Source organism: Saccopteryx bilineata, chromosome 2, assembly GCF_036850765.1.
Source record: "Saccopteryx bilineata isolate mSacBil1 chromosome 2, mSacBil1_pri_phased_curated, whole genome shotgun sequence".
Classification (NCBI taxonomy): Eukaryota; Metazoa; Chordata; class Mammalia; order Chiroptera; family Emballonuridae; genus Saccopteryx; species Saccopteryx bilineata.
The window spans coordinates 113,336,942-113,355,346 of NC_089491.1; the positions used below are offsets into that span (position 1 = coordinate 113,336,942).

The following is an 18,405-nucleotide window of genomic DNA, read 5'->3' on the forward strand; positions in this document are numbered from 1 at the left end:
AGGAGATAGTGTGAGGCAGACTCCCACTTGTGTCCTGACCAGGGATCCACCTGGCACTCCCTCCACCCCATCTTGGACTGATACTTGAGTATTGAACTATTTTTAGTGCCTGAGACTGTCATGCTCAGGCCAATCCAGCTATCCTCTGTGCCCAGGACCATGCTTGAACCAATCGAACCTCTGGCTACAGGAGAGGAAGAAGGAAAGGAGAAGGGGGAGAGGGAGGGAGAGAAACAGATGGTCGCTTCTGCTGTGTGCCCTGACTGGGAATCAAACCAGGGATGTCCATACACTGGGCTGACAATCTATCCATTGAGCCGCTGGCCTGGACCAAGTGGCCAGTTTTGAAAGAGGAGAAATAGCAGTACATGTGCCTTGGGTTGCCGTACTTGCTGTAAACCTTCTTTTGCCTCTTCATACACATATTCTCTCCCTGTTCTCTTTTGGATTTTATGTATTTTCTGTTCTGTTAGCTCTTTTTCTGTTTGTTTGTTTTTTGTTTTTAGTGCTTTGGCTGTTACTGTTTTTATTTCATAGCATAAATTACTCTTCATAATAAGGCAGTAGTCCAGAGCTAGCCTTAGGTCTTTTTTTAAAGCTGCTGCTTATAGGGCTCTTATAAAATGCAAGCACAGCTAGTTTGTAAGGCTGACTTGGCCATGCTTCATTTAAAGAAGATTAGATTTTGTTAAAACTTTTTTTTCTTACTCCCCTGACTAGAGAGCTCCTGCTATGTTTATTAAAATATAACCGAATGCAAAGGAACTTTTCCATAAGGGATTATAGTGTCCTTTGAGGGCACATAGATTATGACCAGCAAAAAAATTTTTTCTGTTAAATGGCAGAAATTTAAATTCATGGCTTTAGGTATAAGTTGTGTTCTGAGGGCATACAGAAAATAATAATCAGCAAGTTATAATTGGTGATTAATGAAATAGCCCTTAGCACACAGGCAAGAATGATTTTACTTTTTAATACATTTTGAGAATGAACTTCTAAACCATTGAAAGAGGTTTTACGTTTTTTGATGACTCTTATTTACATTGAAAAGCCCAGGGTATTTATAAGTTAACATAAATCAGAGTTTTTTTTTGTTGTTGTTGTTTTGTATTTTTCCGAAGTTGGAAACGGGGAGGCGGTCAGACAGACTCCCGCATGTGCCCCACCGGGATCTACCTGGTGTGCCCACCAGGGGGCGCTGCTCTGTCCATCTTGGGGCGTCGCTCTGCTGCAATCAGAGCCATTCTAGTGCCTGAGGCAGAGGCCACAGAGCCATCCTCAGCGCCCGGGCCAACTTTGCTCCAATGGAGCCTTGGCTGCGGGAGGGGAAGAGAGAGACAGAGAGGAAGGAGAGGGGGAGGGGTGGAGAAGCAGATGGGCGCTTCTCCTGTGTGCCCTGGCCGGGAATCGAACCCGGGACTCCTGCATGCCAGGCTGACACTCTACCACTGAGCCAACCGGCCAGGGCCTAAATCAGAGTTTTATTTAAAGAATATTAACAGTTGGATTTTGAAATCACTTGCCTTGGACTTACTTTTTTTATGTTAAATGCAAGGATTAATATCATATGGTGTTCAGTTAGCTTTATTTTGACTTAATTTGAAGGACAAGCTGAAGATGTTTTACTGACATTACCTAGCTAGAAATCAGAAGACAGGCTTCTTGGGTAAGTTGCTGATTCTCAAGGCCTGAACTACTTCTGTTCTCTAACATAGCTCTAAAGCATGATTGTCAGGAGCCCTAAGATAGATTCTTTCCCTTTCTTTCTTTCTTTCTTTCTTTCTTTCTTTCTTTCTTTCTTTCTTTCTTTCTTTCTTTCTTTCTTTCTTTCTTTATTCTTTCTTTGTCTTGTCTTTTTTTTACTGTATGTATTTTTAATGCTAGGTAGATAGTAGACAACAATATACATTTCTAGTGCTTGATTCTCACCCCTTCTAAATTTTAATATGAAAAGACAATGACTTTTATTTTAAGCTATGTTTGGTTTTGTTTAAGATTTTTTTTATTCATTAAAACATAGTTTTGAATTTAGGTTTTTTAGAAAAACATAGTTTTTGTCTGACCTATGGTGGCTCAGTGGTAAAGTGTCAGCCTGGAGTGCTGAGATAGCTGGTTTGAAGCCCCAGTCAAGGCACATACGAGAAGCAAGTTGATTTTTCCCGCTCCTCCCCCACTTCTCTCTTTCTCCTTTTCCCTTTTTCTCTCTCTTTCCTCTCTCTAAAATTAATAAATAAAATCTTTAAAGAAAGTAAAAAAACAAAACCATAGTTTCAACTCTGTATGGTAACTTGCTCCTGATATTTAGGAAAAAAACACATTTAATCCCCCCGTTTCACCCTCCCTATAAACTTTGTTTCATCTTTTCATCTTCATGTTGACATTAAAATAAATAAGTAAATAAAATTAATGTATTTGAGCTTTAATGTTCTAGATAGTGGAAAAGATAATACTGAACTATAAAGTAGCCCTGCAGAGAAATCTAGCAGAGAAAAGGGAGTGTGTTTTACACACTGAAAAATAAGCCTATGACAATAAGGCACTGACTTGCTCTGTACTGTTTTATAAGAGAATTGAATAGTTTTGTTACATGATTTATTTATTATCTTTAACGATTTTATTTATTGATTTTACAGTGAGAGGAGGGGACGGGGTGAGAACTAACAACTCATAATTGAGTTATTTGTTTAAAAAAAAAGAGGAATATTTAAGGCCTTTTGATAACAATTAAAAATTTTTTGATCTTAAAATGACCCCCAAGAAGCAGAGGGAATTGCTTGGTTGTAGAAGGTCAGGTGGAAATCTCCCGCGGGAAGACAGCTGTGCAGGCGGTGCCTGCTGGAGTAATCTGTGCGCGGGAAGACAGCTGTGCAGGCGGTGGAGCCTGCTAGAGTAACCGTGCACGGGAAGACAGCTGTGCAGGCGGTGGAGCCTGCTGGAGTAACCTGTGCGCGGGAAGACAGCTGTGCAGGCGGTGGAGCCTGCTAGAGTAATCTGTGCGCGGGAAGACAGCTGTGCAGGCGGTGGAGCCTGCTGGAGTAACCTGTGCACTCAACGGTAGTTACTTCTTGCACACAGATGCTTTCCTGTGTCCTCACTTCTCTTCTGTGTTCCTTTGAAATACATTTTAAATTGATTGGACATTTCTCATATTCTAGATTAGGAAAGCGATTATCCAGATTTCTAAAAATAAGTTTTCCAAGACTTCACAGGTAAATCAATTGGTTGAGTGTGCACAACATTTTTGTGTTTCTTCAGAAAGATTAAAAATAATATTTTTTTTCCCTGTCTGAGTGGGGCAGGTGAAAATAAATGCTACCTCTACCCGATATGTCAGATTCTGAGTGTCAGTGAAAACCAGTTCAAGCATATCATGTATTTAAAAGGGATATTTGGTAGAGCTCAGTGGTTCATCGAATTGTTGCAAGGATTAGAAAACCAGATTTAGGACTAAGCAGCCAGAAATAATGCCCCAAATCACATTGCACAATGATTCCCATGAGGATGCCGGCACCATCTAGAGACAGACTGACAGACGCCACAGGCTGCCCCAGTGACACTAGCTCTGGATGACTCTAAATGCTACCACTCTGCCCTGCACTTGGCCTGGCTGCAATTATTCTACCATTAGTGTGAGAGTTTCTTCTGGTCTCTACTTTTCCCGTTCACTAGTTGGCCATTTCTAGTTTGGGCTGGGCATGTGTGTTTGGCAGAGCCCCTGTATAGGACATGTGAGAAAGTGACCTTTAGAAATCATAAAATGAGGGCAAGTTCTTAAATTTAAGATATGGAAAACTTTGCCCTTCTGAAATCACAAAATGGGGAAATTCCCAAACTTAAGAAGGGAAAGTTCAGATGATAGGCAGACAGAAAGAAAGATGTCTACTGCATCTGTTTTAGATGTAGTATCAATACATGTTGAGCCTTCCCTGTGTGCTTAGGCACTATGCTAAGTTTCTTTCTTTTCTTTTTTAATACTGTTTCTTCAAAGCAGTATCACACATCATCCCCTAACATTAGACATGAGGTGATAGGCCAAGAGCAAGTAAGTAACCTACCCGAGATCATAGTCAGTACAGACCTGGGATACAAACTCAGAGCTATGATTCCAAAGGCTGCTCATAACCACTGTATTAAGCTGTATAATTTTCCCCCCTAATATATTTTGCTTGAAATCCTGTAAATAAATCTGTTGGTTGATTCTACTAAGTTTATTAAAATCTTATGTATGGTATGTGTATATATTTAGGCATTTTAAAGGAAATGGGAAATTTGTGGCTTTGATTTTATCTATTTTTAACTAATTGAATAATTTTTTATTCTTTTTCTCATTTTGTGACTTACTATAATTCACTTTGCTACATGCTACAGCCTAATAAAATTCCATCTCTGAGTATCAGTAATTTTTTTTCCCCCTGAAGTGAGAAGTGAGGAGGCAGAGAGCAGACTCCCACATGCACCCAGGCAGGACCCACCCAGCATACCCACCAGGGGGCAATGCTCTGCCCTTCTGGGCCATTACTTTGTTGCAACCAGAGCCATTCTAGTGCCTGAGGCAGAGGCTGTGGTGCCATCCTCAGCGCCCAGGCCAACTTTGCTCCAATGGAGCCTTGGTTGTGGGAGGGGAAGAGAAGGACAGAGAGGAAGGAGAGGGGGAAGGGTGGAGAAGCAGATGGGCGCTTCTCCTGTGTGCCCTGGCCGGGAATTGAACCCGGGACTTCCACACGCCAGGCCAATGCTCTATCGCAGTGATTTTGTTTTTAATTGATTGATTTGAAAGAGAGAGAAACATCGATTCTTGTATGTTCCCTGACTGTTCCTGTATGTTCCCTGACTGGAGGTCGAATATGGAACCATTGTGTATTGGAACGATGCTCAATATCAGTGTTTGGAATCCAGTTATTGAGTGTAAGAGAGACAGGTCAACAAAAAGGAGAGAGGGTATATGGCATGACTAAGACCAAGGCAGGGAGGTAGAAACATTGCGCACTCACACAAACTAGCGGTGGGGCAGGGGCAAACATACATATTGAAGGAATGAGAGAGTATATTATTCTACAAAGTGTCATTCTTTACATCCTTTGTTATTTGTAGTGGTTGAAAAACAATGAAACTCCTGCTTTAGCAAAGGAAGAACTGAAGTTCACATTATAAGCCTTTTAAATTTATTTTTAAATTTTTATTAAATTTTTTTTAATGTTTATTTTGTTGATTTTAAAGTGAAAGGAAAGGAGAGAGAGAGACAGGAATATTCATCTGTTCCTGTATGTGCCCTGACTGGGGATTGAACCAGGAACCTGTGCTTCGGGATGATGCTCTAGTCTAACCAACTGAGCTATCCAGCCAGGGCAAAGCCTTTTTTAAAAGTTAGAATTGCTATATCTAGAGTAAACAGTAAGTTTTAAGCCTTTGTATCAGTTTGTATTTTAAATTGACTTGTGTACTTCAATTTGAAAGCTAAAAAAAAAAAAAGTGCTATCTAGGAATAATAAACAGGATTTTTTTTTTTTTTTTTGGCATTTTTTTCCGAAGCTGGTAATGGAGAGGCAGACAGACTCCTTCATGCGCCTGACCGGGATCCACCCGGCATGCCCACCAGGGGGCGATGCTCTGCCCATCTGGGGCGTCGCTCTGCCGCAATCAGAGCCATTCTAGTGCCTGAGGCAGAGGCCACAGAGCCATCCTTAGCACCCAGGCCAACTTTGCTCCAATGGAGCCTTGGCTGCGGGAGGGGAAGAGAGAGACAGAGAGGAAGGAGAGGGGGTGGGGTGGAGAAGCATATGGGTGCTTCTCCTGTGTGCCCTGGCCGGGAATCGAACCCATGACTCCTGCACGCCAGGCCGATGCTCTACCACTGAGCCAACCAGCCAGGGCTAAACAGGAATTTTTAATTTGGGATATATCCAACTTGGTTTTGGCGTAAAACTCATAAAGACAAACTCCCATAGTTACTATGATGTCAGTCATACTAGAGTATTTCTACATAAATTTCTTGTTAATTATTCCTTTAGTGCAAGTCTGTACTGCAGATTTTTCTATGCTACCAAAGCAGCATTTTATAATGGTGTTATTTTATTCACTTGTACCTTTGGGATTAAATGGGCAACTATAATTTTTGTTAAAGTGAGTAGATCGAGTGTCCTTCTGCACACATACTCTTGTAGACTAATCAATAATTTTGAGTTACATGCTAGAGAAATACTTGATATAAGGTAAATGTCCATGAAATTAAAAGAGGAGAAAAATTTTCCTCTTTAAGTATTACATTTTTAATATTGAATATACTGTGCTTTTTGTGCTAACCTCCCCACCTGATCTTATATCCTGATAGGATATAAATTTTAATTTAAGAACTCTTATTTGTCTATGAATTTTTGTTTGGTCCAATGCAGGCTGTATAAAAGGATTTATGTATAAATACAATTGATGTTATATACTCTGCTATTCCACTACTTTACTTGAGAGTTAGGCCTCTTTTATGAACTGTTTTAGTGTACCACCAATCCTCAAATGGGCAATAGTCCTTTTATTAAGCTACTAGGTTGAAAACAGAATGTTGGCACATACACAGTTTCTTATCTTTATTGATATTATCTAATTATGAATTTAGTCATCTACCAAAGTAATGCCAGAGCAGAGATCCATCTAGCCTAGACTGTGCTAAAGAGCCATACCCGAGGACATGGATCACTTACTGCAACTCTGTCATTCCTAAAGGACTCATAGTCCGTTTCTAACTTCCCTTAACTTATTTACACTCAGAATTTATGCATTCATTCAAACTCTTCAACATTACACTCTGTTCTGGTTATATATGTTAATATATGTGCCAAGTTAGAATACCTATTATAGATTTTTTGGAATAAATAATTCTGGGGGAAAATACTACTTACAATGTGAACTTCAGTTCTTTCCTTGCTTATAAGCTGCTTTAGTTGCTTCACCTGTAAAATATAAAATGTTTTCACATGTTTATTTTTTTTCCTACTCTCAAAAATCTGTTCTTGCCTGACCAGGCAGTGGCGCAGTGGATAGAGCATTGGACTGGGATGTAGAGGACCCAGGTTCAAGCCCTGAGGTTGCCACCTTGAGTGTGGGCTCACCAGCTTGAAAGTGGGATCATAGACATGACCCCATCGTCACTGGCTTGAGCCCAAAGGTCGCTGGCTTGAAGGCCAAGGTCGCTGGCTTGAGCAAGGGGTCACTCACTCTGCTGGAGCCCCCCAGTTGAGGCACATATGAGAAAGCAATCAATGAACAACTAAGGTGCCGCAATGAAGAATAGATGCTTCTCATCTCTCTCCCTTCCTGCCTGTCAGACCTATCTGTTCCTCTCTCTGTCTCTATCTCTTAAAAAACTTTTTTCTTCTCTTTTAATATGGCCAATTTATGACGTTTTGTCTTTCTCACCCTCCTTTTTAGCATGTTTTTTCTACATGCTATTTAAATATAGACTATTAAGTTAGTTCTTTATCATGAATGAGGTACAAGTTATTGAGGGCCACTGAATTCCTTTGAATTATCTAATGGCTGAAACTATACCTTTTGTGGATTTTAGGAGAAACAATTTTATAGCTGCAGTTCAGAGAAAACAGAGACAGCTTGTATTGAATATTTGGGATATGGATTTACTGAAGGTCCTTTTATGAGATAAATTCTACTTTTCAGTTTGTTGGAAACTGGTTGAAGATGTTGGCCTTTCCTTCTTTGATATCCCAATATTGATTTCAAAACTATCCAGACCAGCCTATTATTGTACTTAGTCTTAGTGATAGCATATAAAGTGTTTTGTTATTGAGAAAGAAAATACCAAAATCCTAAAGATATCTTAAAAATAAGGTTATATTATTTATAATTTGTGTCTTGGGAGAGTATCTCCTTTCTGTCTGTCCATTTTTCTTTTTCTTTCTTTTTACAGAGACAGAGAGAGATAGACAGGGACAGACAGACAGGAACGGAGAGAGATGAGAAGCATCAATCATCAGTTTTTCATTGTGACACCTTAGTTGTTCATTGATTGCTTTCTCATATGTGCCTTGACCATGGGCCTTCAGCAAACCGAGTAACCCCTTACTCGAGCCAGTGACCTTGGGTTCAGGCTGGTGAGCTTTTGCTCAAACCAGATGAGCCTGTGCTCAAGCTGGCGACCTCGAGATCTCGAACCTGGGTCCTCCGCATCCCAGTCTGACGCTCTATCCACTGCACCACTGCCTGGTCAGGCTCTTCATTATTATTAATCATCAGTGTAGTGAATTAAGATTGTGAGGAAGATTTTTTTGATAAGAGTTCATTTATGTTGAAAATTCCCTGTATACAATCAAGACAGGTTTTCCCCACTGTTTGAAACTAGCGTTCCTATAAAACCTTTGTAAGCTGAAAAGGCGTAAAGTGAAGGAGCAATTACATTAATTTATATGGAAAAAAATTTTGAGTGTTTCCAGACCCAAAAAATAACCTACCAAATCATACCAAATAATACATAGAACTAAAATAACGCTAACATAGTAAACAAATGATATGAAAACATACCATGCTTTGTACATCTATCAGTACACTTAGTCAAGAGACTTGCCATTTTATTCATTATTGAATACTGACTAAAAGAGACTGCTTTGCTACTAGCAGGACCAATGGTAACTTCAGCAGCTTTCAAAATTCCTTCTGAATGTAAGAAGTGGCAGTGGTGGATACAGGCAAGGAGCTTGGTGGTGCCACTCTGGCTGTTTGGGGTACACACTGCCTTTATGAGACAGCTCATTGCAAGACAAACATTGAATGCTGTTTTTACTGTTTGCCTTTTTTTTCATAAAAGTGAAAATCCTCTTTGATTTCTTTCAGTTAGCAAAACAGGTACTGCAGATCCTGGAACAATGTTTCATTCAGCATCATTTCATTATAACATTGAGGATATGCTGTAGGAATTTTACTCTTGTTTATATCAATTAGCCTTTGGTAAAATTGGTTTTGTTACATGTCATTTTGCCACAATTTCAAGAACTTAGCCACAATTTTAAGTGAGGATTTACTGTATTCATGTAGGTCTTTTGTAAAAGCGAAATGGTCTAACAGGAACTTTCAAAAAGTGGGGGATACTTTTACTTAGAAAACCAGCATGTATATATATTTAGGCCTTTAAGAAATTTTAAGCCACCAATTTGTTGAGTTTCTCTTCTATAAAGCAGTAAGTTGTTTAAATGGCATGTTTTTAATCATTGTGTATAATTTGTTCCACAGAATTTCCACCTTCTCCAAATAACTGAAGACCTAATTAGTGTGTAGCAAGTCCACACTTTTGGGTAGTGTGTGTTTTGATAGTTAATGAATTGCCTTTTTATTTTACAGTAAGGATATTACTTTGTGAAATGGGTAGTGCATACATCTCATAATAACCAATAAGCTTACAATTTAGAAAGAAAATAGTCTTACAAACTGTTTTCTGATAATGACGTGTTAAAAATCCGATTCTGTTGAGAATAAAGAACTAATCCCAGTGTTACTCTCCCCAGTGTCATTCTGCATGAAAGACTTTTCCAGAAAAGAAAAATTACTAATCATAATTTTAATAATTTTGTTGTAAATTTTAAGAAATTGATGGAATAATTTAATATATGTATTTATTTGTATCTATTATTAAGAGAGAAAGAGAGAGAAGTATTTCAAACTTCCAGAAAAAATACAAAAACTGTTCTGATGAATAACTGTTTCCACTCTAGTAAATCTTAACATTTCTTCCCTGACTTCTCAGTGTGTAATAGATTAGCCATGACTTAGAGGTCATTAGGTTAATTGTGAATGAATACCAATTAGTAAGGTGCTATGCCTAGCTTATTCTTACTCGGTTCACTTAGACATAAATGTAGCATATTCATTCCTTAATGTCTCTGTTTTTTTTATTGATGTATAACAGTAAACCTTCCTCTTTGCCCTGTTATCTAAAGCAACTTTGGAAGAATAGAACAAATTTCTTAAACGAGCAGACTGGATTTGTGTTACTCCTCTGGGGCAAATGTGCTATTTGTGACTAATAATTTTATTCCAGTCTACTGCAGATTATAATAGTGAGAAAGACAGACAGATTTTGCATCCAGGTGCTGTCTCCTGGTTTGGACAAGATATTTAACAACTCTGTGTGCCTTGTTAAAACCTTTCCCTTAGGGAGGTTTTAAGAATTGTGAGCTAATGCAAATATTATATCTGGCACACAGAATTTGCTCAATAAAGGTTACTTTCAAAGCACTAGCCTTTTTCTAATATAATTTTTAAATTAAAGTTTTAAATTTATTGTGTTAATGTGGATTCAAGTGTCCCACCCAATAAAACACCCTCACCCCCCACAACATACTCCCCGTTACACAACCTCTTCCCTCTTCCCTCTGGGACTTACTCTCCTGTTATCTGTATCTATGTGTTGTGCACATATAATTTACCACTAGCCTTCTTTTAAGTGATTGGACTTGTTAAAGTCCGATTTCCAAATGACTGGGGACATTTCTGCAAAAAATATTCAGTATTTTTCCCTCCTCTCCCCAAACAAAGCAGATTTTAACATTAAATTTCATCATCCACTGTGGTGGCGCAGTGGGTAAAGCGTCGACCTGGAAATGCTGAGGTCGCCGGTTCGAAACCCTGGGCTTGCCTGGTCAAGGCACATATGGGAGTTGATGCTTCTAGCTCCTCCCCCCTTCTCTCTCTCTCTGTCTCTCCCTCTCCTCTCTAAAATAAGTAAATAATAAAAAATTTAAAATTTCATCATCCAACTCTTAGAACCCCTGCTAATTTCCTTCATTGTACTCTTGGTTTATTTTTGCACCTAGGGTCAGGTAGGCATATAACAAGTGCTTTGTGAATCTTAAACAAAGTGAAAAGAAATTGTTCAGATGAAAGGTATGTGGATAAGTCAGTCTTGGAGTAATTTTAGAAAACTCTTGCCAGAACTGGTATCCTTGTTTTTTTGGTCTTTAGAGACTATTAAATGTGATCACTGAGTCATACTTACTTGCTGGTTTCTCTGTCCCTTGGCTATCTCTGTTAAGCCCCTGAAGCTTGTCAGCCATAGGATGCTTAAAACAGAGTAGACCCAGGGGGAGTTTGTTTATTTAAAGAAAAATAATTAAGTTCAAACATCCCAACCATGTCATAGCTAGTCTAGTCATGTTAGAATGAGTGAGTTCTTTTGATTCTTTCTGGTGGTCATGATGCCTGAAGGCAACAGATATTTGAAAGTATTAAACTTTTCCTGAGATTACTTGGAACTTTATCATGTAATCTCTAACAGAAATCCTTGAATGAGAGGAAAGGGAATGCCATTTATTTTGTTAGTTGTTTTTTTAGTGGGATGCATTTAATTCAAATCATTACCTTCTTCCTTTCTAGTGTTATAATCTAGATGATTTTAAAACAAAACAATAAAAAAAGGCATACTATGGTAGCTGTATCCTCCATTAATTGTTTGAAGTTGGGACTGTAGAATCTTTTAAAAGGGACAGCATAGTTTTATAGATATTTAGACACAAAGATATAAGAAGTGATGGCTTTTGTGTTTCAAATGATTGTCACCTTCAAACTTTATGACTGATTTCTCCTAACCATTGTCTCCCAGGTAAGGAAATCTGAGACAGGTTTTGGGCTTGCTTAGGGTACCAGAACCTCTCTTTGATGAGATAACTTGTAAAAATTGAATCCTAAGTGAGGTAGAGGAGGAATAAGCCAGAGAGATATCTGGTGTCATAGGCAGAGGGCGGGCAAAACAAATCCTGAGGCCCTGAGAACATTGAGAACATGCCTAATGCCTTTAAAGGTAGGAAAGAGGCCAATGTAGTTAGAATAGCAAATACCTTGAACAGGAGGGAGAGTGGTAGGACATGAGGTTAGAGATGGGAAAGGGAAATATCAGATAATGATCCTGTGCCTTTATAAGGACTTTGGCTTTTAGACTAGTGAGGTGGATTTAATTAAATGAGCAGAAGAATAACATGACCTGATTTTTTTTTTTTTATGGACTAATCTGATTTGTTGAGGGGTGAGCAAGGGAGAGGGAATCTGGGAGATAAGATAGGAAACTATTATAGCAATGCAGATGAGAAATGAGTTGGCTTGGATCATGGTGGTAGGAGTGGTAATACTGCAGATCTCATTTGAAACTGAGGCTCCCAGGATGAACACTTGATGGATAGTGAGAAATACTGCACATATCTGGTTGACCGATTTTTAATAATGTTAAAATTAATCACTGGGTTCAAGTTTTGTCAACCTGATTTATCCATTATAGAGTCCTGTCAGCCTTTTATCTAATGGTTTTAACAATCATTGATCATTTAAAAATATTTATATTTCATTAGGGATCACAAAATGATGATTTTTCTAATCCTATTATTCCTTCTACATTTAGGTTTGGAATCCTATAAAAAAAAAGAGCTTTCATTTATTGAGTGCTTGATTATCCTGGAGTATTGTACATACAAGAAAGCCAGGATAAATACATGATTATTCCCCTTTATCAATTTTCAGATAAGTAAGTGCCCTAGGAACTTCCAAAGATGACCATGAATTTTTTATGTGTTTGTTTTAATCAATAGTAGTCATTTTTTTGATACTCAGTACGTCAGTATCAGTTGATCTTAAAACATGTCTTGAAAGTAAAAACTGTAAAATAAGATATATTCTGAGTAGTCTTTCATTTCTGTCCCTTCTACCCTGTTTTCTATTTTCTCTATAGATAACCATTTAAAAATGGTTTCAGTTTATCCTTCCTTTGCTTCCTTCTGAAAGAAAAAAAAGAAAGTCTGTATTAATATTTCTACTCCCCCAATTTTTATTTTTACAAAAATGTAGCATTTTGTGGAATACCGATTTAGCTACTGGATGGAAAGTAGCGAACCCTTGGGTTCTTTAAGTGTTATTTTTGAGACCTGTCAACTTTTCAGTCTTATGAAAGATTTTATCTTATATTCTTAAGTGGTCTTCAGAACCAGCACCTCAAAGAACACACATATTTTAAAAAGAAAAAGACCCTTACCCACACCATTTGGCAGTATTTAGCAAAATTGCATATCTAGCAGTTCCCCTTCCAGCTGTCTTTCCTAAAAGTTGCACAAACAAAATTATGAAGTGACATATGTCTTTGTTCTGTTCCTTGAAGGTTGGGATCATGTCTTGATTGTAAGGGCTTTGTTTATTGGAGAACAAAGCGATAAAGCTGATGTAGTTGGCATTAACATCAATGCTGTATGTGTGGAAGAGATGGCATTTTGACATTTTCCCGTTTTGAAATACTGTAAAGTTATTAAATCAATTTATTCATTATTTCAATAAATATTTACTTAGCACTTAACACATGGTAGTCATTGTTCCAGGTACTTGAAAAAATGTCAGTAAATAAAACCAACAAAAATCTCTGGAGCTGCCTGACCAGGAGGTGGCGCAGTGGATGGAGCGTTGGACTGGGATGCGGAGGACCCAGGTTCGAGACCCCGAGGTCGCCAGCTTGAGCGCGGGCTCATCTGGTTTGAGCAAAGCTCATCAGCTTGAACCCAAGGTAGCTGGCTCGAGCAAGGGGTTACTTGGTCTGCTGAAGACCCATGGTCAAGGCACATATGAGGAAGCAATCAATGAACAACTAAGGTGTCGCAACGAAAAACTAATGATTGATGCTTCTCATCTCTCTGTTCCTGTCTGTCCCTATCTATCCCTCTCTCTGACTCTCTCTCTGTCTCTGTATAAAAAAAAAAATCTCTGGAGCTAACTTTATAGGTGTGAGGAAGAAATAAACAAGAATAACAAGAAATTAATTTATTGTTTTTAAATGTGAAATTTTAGGGCTTCTATAGCTTCCGTTTTTCTTTTTTCAATCTGTACATGGCATTCTTAGGAATTGCAAGACCATGGTGGGTGAAAGGGTTTGAGGACTGAAAAGGTTATGGATTTCAAGTGTAAAACTCAACAAACCACCATCTGCCCATTGTATCATGAGCCCACTGCTCCTAGCAGTGTCTCTTCTATCCCGCATTTTCCCCGCCTCTGACTGCCTTCACCTAGCCCTCACCCCCTTTCCCTCTGGCCATCACCACACTGTTGAGGTTATGGATTTTTATACTTAGTACTTGGAACCAACTGTTGAATTCTGGGCCTGTGGGACAATAGCTTGTATTCCATCTATCCCACCTTACCCTCAGTCCTGTTAATGTTTTTTAGTAGAAGTTTGCTCAAGAACTGTTTTGATAGTTTCCTGTAGTCACTGAAATTTAGATAATTGTCCTTAAAGGTTTCATGTTTTTGTTATGCTATGTTTTTAATTCCACATCTTTATTTCAGAAATGACCATTAAGAAGTAGACGCCCAGATGCAAAGTGATGAAACAGCCTATTTGTCATAGAGTAAAATGCAGCTGTGGCTTTTCAACCAGATTAGTAAGTGTGGCCAACATTTTTTTAACTTTATACTTATTTTATCTACTTTGAAAAACATGTAATAAAAAGGTTAGTGTACATTTTTAAAGTGTCAATTTGTATTTCTGTTTTTCTGTACCATAGATTATAGTATAAATTCTAGCATATAATTCTAGAAAATGTATGTCTGTACTGTACCTTTTAAGAATAATAAAGGTAATAAAGTCATAGCGTTAGAGGAAATACATGAAAAAGAGTCACTATAATACCATTATTCAAACATAATTATTCTTAAAATTTTTGTGTATCTCTTTTTCCTACCAGTCTTGTTCTACACATTTAGAAGAAAGCATAATTTTGACCATAGTGTTGTAAAGTGTGTGCTTCTTGTATATATTTTTAAAATTAAATTGTTTTAGATGTTTCTCTCTGGGAGGAAAATGTTTGCTTCGGTACAGAGTTTCTTAGTGGGGTGATGAAAATGTTTTGGAATTAGATGGTGGTACAGATTACATGACTTTGAGAATATAGTGAAAACCACTGTATTTTGCATATTAAGAGGATGAATTTTACAACATGTAGATCAGTGTTTTTTGACTGCCAGTCCGTGGACCAGTGTTGGTCCACCAGAAATTTCATGCCAGTCCACGAAAGAGTTAACACCCTGATGTTGTATGAAGATTATAGAACCAATGATCTTGGTTGAATTCGCTTATGCTCAGGGTGGTTGGCACTTATCAGCCTGTATCATCGATGAAAATACTATTGAGGTTGTTTTAGATACCTTTGGACTTGAACGCTTTTTGGAACAACCTTTTGCACTGTGCAGAGCATTTAAGAATCATGTGCAATAGACAAAAAAAAACCATTTGAACAAACTTATGTAGTATTAATGCATCGTACATGTGGAGTTTGGAAATCAAGAACTAGCTTGTACTGTGTTGCACTGTTATACGTTGTAAGATAAAACTTTATTCGTTGGGTATTTCTGTTTTCAGCCAGGCAGAGTCACCGGTCCCCAAGTGTAAAAAGGTTGAAAACCACTGATGAAGACTATACCTAAAAAGTACCCTTCAGAATATCAAATCTTGATCAGAGTAAAACCCAATTGAGTATTGATGTTTTAGAATATTAAAACGTACCACACATCATTATGTACGTAGCAAAAATGATTTGATAGTAGAGTATTTTTGTAATGAAAAAAGTAATAAATTATATAATAAATATTTTAATAAAAATAATGAAGTACTTTTATTATTAGACTTATTGTTTCTTACTTAAGCTTTGGTAATACCAAATATTATACTATTCAGTATATACTATGTTAGCATTTTGTAACTTTTTATTTTCAAGTAACTTTCTATTTTGAAGCTAACATTTCAACTTTTCTACGTGAAAATTTTTTAGGAACAAAGTTGTATCTGTTTTTCTCAGAAGAGAATTCCACAAGGTAAGAAATTATTTATATAGTAATAAAATAAATATAGTTGAATAAAGCCTTAATTGTTCTTGATTTAAAAAAATTTTTTTCTTATATTTATTTTATATCTTTTTTTGATAATTACAAGATTCTCACAAATTTGTTAACAAACCTTTACTACCTCAGAATTTGCTAGCAAGACACAGGTTCATCTTACTTGAAGTTAGGATTAAAAGGGTTGATAAAAGTAGTCACCTTTGTAACTCAAATACTACTTTTCATGGTCAGAGCTCATTCTTAGTGTTGGTAGGAGTGGATTTGTCCATTTTATGAAAAAGTTCTCTTCTTCCATTGGGGCCCATTCACCTATTACCTCAGTGGACATCAAATGACTTTGCTGAGTAGAAGGTTCATAGACTCTCTCTTAGGGGCTTTAAGTAAAGGAAATTATTTGGCCATGTTTCCATCTATGGAAATTACATAATTGCTATATTTAGTTTAAAAATGTAATGCTTTTTATCAGATAATAAAAGATTGAGTAACATCTAGTATTATAAAAAAGTGCTGAATAATCTTTACAGTGGATTTTGAATCATCACTGAAATTTACATGTTCATACTCTTGACTTCTGAAGAATAAAATGTTCAAGTGAGTAAATAGTAAAATCTCCTTATTGGCGTGCTTACCCTATGCCTGGAACTTAAAATCAATCGCTTGGCTGACTTAAGATGTTACTTTGGTTAAATATTCTCAGGAACTTTTTGGTATAGGTAGTGGCTATCACTACAGATTATTAAGTCAGTCTGTTAACTGGAAGTGCTTATATAGTTAATTATTCAGATCAATAACTTTCTCACTATTCACCTTTTATATTCCTATATCCTGAAGGGAACTTGCACTCTCAAACTTATCTTTTCTTTATATTTTTGAGTCTTCCACAGACTTAGTTAATCAGGTCAGTCTTTATCCTGATAACTGAAAACAAAAGGGTTAAAAATGAAAAGACTGATGAGGAGGAAGGGAGGGCAAATCACTGATAGTTTTTATTTTCAAGTTTCTTGTGAAACTCTTTCGGGGGTTAAGGGAGAGTTTCCTGAACCTGTGTGTGCACTATCTGATCTTCCAGGGCACTGCTCAAAATTTCAGGAGAAAGCCAGACCTTTCTTTTCCTGGACCACAGTGCTTACAGCAAAAACAGAAACTTCCAAAGATCTGACTTAATGAACTTAATCTGTTACATCTTTGTCTCTTCTTTTGGCAAATGAAACTTAAGTCTTTGATGTTAATACAGTGCGTGATATAATGATGATGGAGCATAATGTGTAGTACTCTTAAGGCTCCCCTATGAGTGTTCAATAAATATTTCTTTTTACAAATACCCTGGTTTTATAATTTTTTTAGAGTAGAAAAAAAAATCAAAACAAGATTACTCACATTTATGTATCCCCCTGCTTTTCACAAAGATATTAAAAGGACAATGACATCTTTAAAAAATTATTAACTGTACACTTAAAAATGGTTAAAACGTTAAGTTTTATAATGTATATTTAACACAATTTTAAAAATTATTGTTTAAATTTTGGGGCAAATGTTTATTATGAAAGAGATGGTTTTGTGTAAAGCATTAGTTTTCAACCTCAAGTATAAGAGTTTTAAGTTAATGGTGTTCCTTCATTTGTATCATATTTATCATCATTGGTTCATTAAAGGACTATTCTGGTTTTTTTTATAACGAGTCCCTATATAAATGACCTTATAATGTTTGATATGAATCCTGTTTGTGTCTTGTAAAAGGTTTTATTATTTTATTTTTCTATGTTTTAATGATACATTAGATTTTAATCTAATGATTATGGTCTCCACCTTCCTCTCCTTTTTTCTAAGATCTGGCCATGTTGTTGGCTGAGTATTCATCCAATTTGTTTTGTCCTACTGTTGCATTGTATTCTAGGTTGTTTATGAAAATGAAGCTGTTAAATCTCTTAAATGTATAAGGTATAATAAAATGAGCATTTAAGAAAAGCCAATTTGTGCTTTTTTTTTTTTTTTTTTTTTTTTTAGTGAGACAAGGACAGACAGGAAGGGAGAGAGATGAGAAGTATATCAACTCATAGTTACAGCACTTTAGTTGTTCATTGATTGTTTCTCATACATGCCTTGACCAGGGGATGGCTCCAGCCAAGCCAGTGACCCCTTGCTCAAGCCAGTGACCTTGCGCTCCAAATGAATGTGGTGAGCCCGTGCTCAAGCTGGCAACCTTGAGGTTTCGAACCTGGGTCCTCAGCGTCCCAGGTTAGTGCTCTATCCACTGCGCCACCATATGGTCAAGCACAACTGAGCTATTTTTAATGTCTGAGGCTAATGCATTCAGACCAAACAAGCTATGCCTGGGGCCGATGCTCCAACCAGTTGAGCCTCTGGCTGCAGGAGCGGAAGAGGGAGAGAACGGGGAGAGGAAAGGGGAGAGAAGCAGATGGGTGCTTCTGTGTGCCCTAACTGGGAATTGAACCTGGGATGTCCATACACTGGGCCAACACTCTGTCTACTGAACCAACTGGCTTGTGCTCGTTTTTTATATTAGAATTGAAGTTCAAGAAGGTGAAT

At 37.3% G+C, this 18,405-nt stretch overlaps 1 protein-coding gene across 4 annotated transcripts in view; it reads left to right on the forward strand.

The window, feature by feature from the left end:
• Positions 1 to 18,405, forward strand: part of FRS2 (fibroblast growth factor receptor substrate 2) — a 118,905-nt gene that overhangs the window by 37,131 nt on the left and 63,369 nt on the right. For all 4 annotated transcript variants that reach the window (XM_066257641.1, XM_066257644.1, XM_066257642.1 and 1 more), the window contains 2 exons: positions 14,308 to 14,402; positions 15,789 to 15,831. The gene's annotated coding sequence lies outside the window, so the exon portion shown is untranslated. The remainder of the gene's footprint in view (positions 1 to 14,307; positions 14,403 to 15,788; positions 15,832 to 18,405) is intronic.